This window comes from Atta colombica, unplaced genomic scaffold (genome assembly GCF_001594045.1).
Source record: "Atta colombica isolate Treedump-2 unplaced genomic scaffold, Acol1.0 scaffold141, whole genome shotgun sequence".
Classification (NCBI taxonomy): Eukaryota; Metazoa; Arthropoda; class Insecta; order Hymenoptera; family Formicidae; genus Atta; species Atta colombica.
The window spans coordinates 1,767,561-1,774,137 of NW_017259230.1; the positions used below are offsets into that span (position 1 = coordinate 1,767,561).

The following is a 6,577-nucleotide window of genomic DNA, read 5'->3' on the forward strand; positions in this document are numbered from 1 at the left end:
AATATTTATTTTAGATTAAGTCTAAATATTGATCTAAAATTAATATTTTCTCAATAACATTATAAACTAAAAATAAATGTTTAAAAAATTTGTTTTGTATACAGAATATAAATTTTTAATGAAATGAATTTCGTAATGAGCCCCTAAATAACAATAAAATAACTAAAATTATATAATAAGATGAAAAAACATAAAAAATCAGGATATATTTCTTTAAGAATATAATTTTATATCAGTACGTTAAATTAAAACTGCAAGAACAAAATAAAATTAAAAAGAAAAATTAAGAGAAAATAAAATATTCCAGGAGCTTAACTTTAAATAAATATGTTAAGAATCTCAGATAATTCAATATGTATTATACATGTTAAAAATATCAGATTCTGTTAATTAAATGAGGAATAATGAGGCACAAATATCACATCATCTATAAAAGATGTTAGATAAGGAAAGTTATTTTCTTGATTGACAAATAAAAGGGGATAAAAAGTTTGAAAATATTGAAACAATCTCTTAAGAATTTACCTCGATATATCTATATTTATAAATTACTATTGAATGGCTACTTTAATATACGTAATATTTTTTCGTCAAAATAAAGCAATCACTATCGATTTATATAAATATCTCGTCATATAATATCTCTAGATTCTCTGTTCTTGAAAAATGCGAGCTACTCTTCATTGGGCAGTTTCAGCTTTTAAAGTATTGCAAATTTGCGGATGTGAGACGAAAGCGGCAGTAAAATCAAGAAGCTATCGACAAAACCTTCGTCGCGGCCACGTATATATTAACGTTACGATAATGATACGTATTAAATTCACGCCGTGTGCGTCATGAAACGGCGCCTGTCGCCGACGTCGCACGCTCCGTTTCGGCATGAAAGCAATTTGGGCAGTAACCCATTTGGTGCGTGCATGTACGTGACGTTTCTCGGCGGTTGTTCGTTTAAATCAATTGCGAGTACATCGACATGCATACATGACGCCGTCAGACAACAACGCGTTAATGGAAAAGTGTCCGCGCGTTTCATTATTGACTAGTATAATGCGTGGGAGAAATAATACAAAAATAGATTCGATTCAGCTTGGCGATCTTGAAGATCTTGACTTAATAAATAGCGCGTGCTATAATTGAGCTTTCACATATCTGCACTCTAAAAAATAACGGTCTTTATAATTCTCACTATCTTGATATTATATTAACACCAATATGATGTGGATTTAACATCATAAGTTTTAAATCTACACCATGATGGTGTTGATATAGACATCAGAGGTTTCAAATCCACACCGTGTTGGCGTTAATAAATATTAACACTAACACAATGAGAATTAGATATATAGATATAGATGTTAAATCTACACCTATTTTTTAGAGAGTGTAATTCAGAGTTACATACAATTCGATTGTGCACAAAATTACAATTTAAATTTTTTCTCAAGATTTCTCAATCGCTTAATTAATTGCTTAATTTTTTTTATGTATTAAAAGACAATATTTTTTGTTTCTTGAAGAAATCGTGCTTGATTTCCTTATAATTATCCCAATAAAGTGATTGTAGAGAAAATGAGGAAATCAGTACGCAATTGTGTCGAAAGTGTCGAACGATTTGTAATGGCGAACACGTCGTTTCATCGGATACGATTGTCTGCGCATTGAGTGATAATGGGACGTTAATGATGATCATAAATGGAGAATAACGTTATTAAATTTTGCATTAAATATTTTTATTGTTATCATTATTTCACATTCGTTTTAGTCTCCTTTTCAGCTTTTTACCCAACATTGGGACATCTGTTTGTTCGATAGCGTTGTTATAAAAATATATTATCGGATTACACCATAGTCAGTGTCACTTTGATGATCATAATTCGAGAATTATTCATCTATGACGCGGAGCTAACCTTCCTTCGTTCTAACATCGCCGTAAGCAAAACGATTGTCCGACGTAATAACTGATAGGCAATACATCGCGTGCGCGTGAAGGTACACGGACTTAAAATGATATCGGTTTCAAAGCTCCGGATACATTCAACATTGGCATGTATATCATCAGGAGGAACTGCTAGCGCGACGTACGAACGCGATAACTATGTTAACAGCATCTCTTGTGCATACGCATCGAGCACGTGGGGCCCAGGTACGTAGTGCGAATAGTATTGCCGGTACCGTTAATACCATTCGCGCGATATCTAGTCGCTCAAGAGAGTGCACACGAGCACGCGGAATCGTCGCATGTGTGGGAGCGCGAGTGACGCCATTTCCCGACCGTCCCGTATCCCTCTGCCTCTCTTTTTCGCGTGAGAACAAAACTCGGATACAATGATATCGAGATAATCGAGCCTGGCGCGCTTTCGGCCACACCGTCCTACGCAAGCGAGTTTGCTAACTATGCTCGAAAAATGCAGGAAACTTCTATACAGCCAGAAGAAGCGTGATGTATACCCGCTTTTCATGGAATCTCACACTTTCGACTACAAATCTCGCTTTTTTCGTTGCTTCTCGTTTTTACTCGAGAGTAGGTCTCGAGGGAAATTTAAATATATATTGTTTTTATTCTACATAGAGAAAATGTAATCAAAACGAATAAATCATATATTCGAATAATTAAAGAATTAAATATCTGTAATCCTCCGGAGCTGATGAGTCTGTTGAATCCAGTCAGTTATAAATCTCTTTAAAAAATTGTAAAAAATATCAAATAATTCAATTTTCTTTATGTTACCTGCAAATTAATCATGTATTTTTAAATGTATTAAAATATGTTCAGTATTTATTTTTTTTTTATACGAGTCATTTTGATTCCTTGAAATTAGATCTGGTTTATTAATGGAACCATGTTAAAATTTTTTTTTAATGTAAGAGCACTTTTAACTCAAGCCAACCACTCATGGGTTCAATGGATCCTATGCGATTTTTTTTACATTGCTGCAACTTTTTTATAATATAATTTGAAGACTCGGATTAAATTTAAACATTTTACAATTTTTTTTTCAAAGTAGTCATTTTTTGCAAATTTTTCCAATAGAATTTTGAAGCATTGTAATTAATTGAAAATAAAATGTTATTTATTTAATTCATATTTATCTGTCTTTGTCTGACTTCGAGATATAAATTTTACGTTTTGAGTTCAAAAATACGTATTCAGTCCAGAGATACAGCGTAACAAAGTTGTAGGGTTTCACAAATCCTGGTGTGACTGGGAAGGTAACAAAAAATAACAATAGCTTATGTATGACAATAATTAATAAATTAAAAAACAAATTACAATTTTTAGGTAATTCATTCTAACAAAAACTTAATAGTTTTTTAAAATAATTTTTTTAAATTAATTTTTTTTTTTTCAAAATTTTAACTATTTTTTCAAATGGTTCATCGTTATGTTATATTTGATATCAGATAATATCGATAAAACTAAATAATTTTGGATAATATCTTAAATTTTACGTCCAATATATATACAGAGCAAAGAAGTTAATTAGTGACTCTTAAGTAAATAAACTAAATGAGTTTTACAGATCCAGCATCAGTAAAATTATATTTGTTTACGAATTTTGATTTTATCAATTCCGAAGGATTAAATATGTCGAAAATAATACATACTAGCGTATTATTTCGTTAGTTCATTTATTCATATAAGTAATCTTGTGTCCTAATCTTAATATTGTTAATACATAATATATTATTATTATAACAAACATTTCGAAATTATTTGACACTTAACTTACATTATTAAATTACAAGGTAAAGTTCGGCAAATCACAAACCTGGTTCTCATAATTCACTACGTCTTCAGCATTCTTCAATCGTGAGGAAAGTTTTTTTCAGAAATCGATAACCCGTTCACTATCCGTTTTATTATTCACTTGAATATCTTAGCACATTTTCCCAAGGGTATCCGATCCACACACAGTTTCCTCTGGATTTCGAAGCTAAATTTAGATACGTCCTTTCGATACGGTACCAAATGAAAAGTGTGCGACCATGTTTCCTATCTTACATTTTACGGATCGTTATCTAGAACCGGACATTTTCACCCGCGTTTAGTCAACCGAGAATTCGCAGGCGCGCACACATATGTGTATATGCGAAAATAAAATTTGCCGACTATACATTCGCATGCAAAGCACACGAGGAAAAGCTTTCCCGGCGAGTATACGTTCGAAAATTGAGAAACACTCTCTCGTTGATTGACACGCCACATGGTGTAAAATTTTCATTCAATTTTAGGAGAATATCTACTAAAAGTATTTCAGCACAAAAACTGCATAGTAACGCTTCTATTAAGAATTTAATATACATTAAAAATTTTGAGATGAGACAGCTTTTATGTTACAAAAACTCTTTCTTGATAATATCTTCGAGTACGAATAACTTGAATTTAAAAATTACAAAGAAGACTATCAAAAAAAAATTTTTGACATAAGATAAAGCTGCTCATCTCAAACTCTTTAACTTATATTCAATTTTTAATAAGAATATTATCTAATGTTAAAAAAAATCCTATCATTATATTTTCCTGATTCGCGCATGTATGAATTTTCCTTATATCTTCGCATGTTTTGAATTCGAGGTTAATGTTTAAAAACACATAATTGCAAAGCGAGAGAGGATGCGGGAGATATTTTGTATTCCATTATACATAACACTTTGTTCGCTAATATTGAGCAAATTTCACACTGCTCGCCAGTTAGAAATCCGCTCGCGGCTTCCACGTAACGCGTGTATCGGATACTCCCGCTATTCTTCATTACACATTGGTCGGGTATACCATCACCGTGTCATTAAGGAAAGAGAAGAGGATAATAAAAGAATGTGGAAAAGAATCGGCTTTCTTGACTTGCGTGCGCCCAACTTATTATCCTCGTATGCGTGTACCCGATAGTATGTCGACGTGAACTTATTATTAGAGTGTAACGTTTCACCGAAGCGAACGCCTTACTAGGGTTTTCCGTTAACTGTTAAAATTGAGAAAAATGAACGCTTAGAAACTCATTTTGTCAACTGAGTACCACTTTTGGAACTCACGATCGACACGAATAAATAAAAAAAAAAAAGAGGTAAGAAGAGTCCTTTCCGTTCGTCGAGTTGCTTTCGCACGGCTTACTCTCGATTCTTCTTCTCTGACGAACTCGCTCGCGGGTTCTGCTTTCCGCAGAAATCACTTGTAACCTTTGCCACTTGCAATTCGTGCGCCTAGACCAGTCCCACAGTCGCCCGCGTCTAACCGTCGAGCGTACGCTCGACCGGAGCTTTCTCCCGATCGCTAACTTTTACTTTTGCCACAGGCAAATTGAGGATCTCAATGTGTCCGTGCTCTCGTACGTAGGCTGTTCGCGCATGACTAGTATCCGATTCGCGAAGAGAAGATGAAGTCGAACCCGCGTGTGAATTCGATGTTTGCTCTTGCAACGTACAATGAAATTCAGTAAATCGTGTCGATTAGAACGCCAAAGGAATTTACAAAAAATCGAATGTTTATGGTTTTATTAGGGCAATTTTGTTGAGACGTTTTTTGAGTACACTTATGAATATCGTCGCGGTCGTGTGAAGTGGAAATACTATTTTAATCATCTTTTTTACTTTAATCATTTCTACGTGAGAAATTCTGATGTATTGTTGATTCTTATAATTGTGACATGAAAATCGGAGTGAACTTTTAATCTCCCGAGATGAAGAGATTAAGTTTATATAATATTAAATTATATAAATTATATAAATTATATATTTAATTTTTTTAAATCATTTTATACATCGTTATTATTCCTATTCAACATGACGTTAATTACTTATTAAGTGATGTTAATTACTTATTAAATTTATTACTTATTAAGTAATAAATTAATATGAATGTTGTTTACCTCGAAACTAACAACAGAAATTATTTATTTACATGTTGATCCATATAAAAGTTAAAAATAACAAAATATTATTTAATTCAAGAGAATTACTATTACTCCTTTAATATTTAACAGTAGCATGCATATCGCGTCAAATATATTCATGAAAGATGCATGTATTTATTTTTGAAAAAAATATGAAAACATTTTGGTACACAATTAAAGTAATCGTCCTAGTGATCGGACATGTATCTATGTCTGGACACAATTTATTATTATTAATCTCAAATGTTTTTTTAAATATAATATAATTTAATTGTAATTTAAACAATAAAAGCGTTTTTCACTGGCAGAGCTGGTGTGCATTTAATGCACTTTAAAGCCGTTGTATAAAAATCGACGTAAAGAAATATGTTTAATAAAAATATAGAAACGAATTAAATCGCGAAATTCTCAATACATTTTATTGTGTTATTTGATAAAATATACATTGGATATTTTATTAATTGAGATATCTCACTTTTACATTCAGATTAGGTTAGTGGTTAACGTACAATTTTTTAATGTGCATTGAGTGCGCACCAGTTCTGCCAGTGAAAAACGATATATAAAACCTTATTGAACCGTACATTTGAAAATTCAACAATAAAAAATAGAGGTAATATTCATAACGATCAAAATTGGATCTTTAATGCTTAAATAATTCAAAATGAATTATTATATATATATAATAA

At 31.9% G+C, this 6,577-nt stretch overlaps 1 protein-coding gene across 9 annotated transcripts in view; it reads left to right on the forward strand.

Moving 5' to 3' along the window:
* The window catches only part of LOC108684943 (IQ motif and SEC7 domain-containing protein 2), a 53,388-nt gene that overhangs the window by 31,861 nt on the left and 14,950 nt on the right, over window positions 1-6,577 (forward strand). The window lies entirely within an intron of this gene.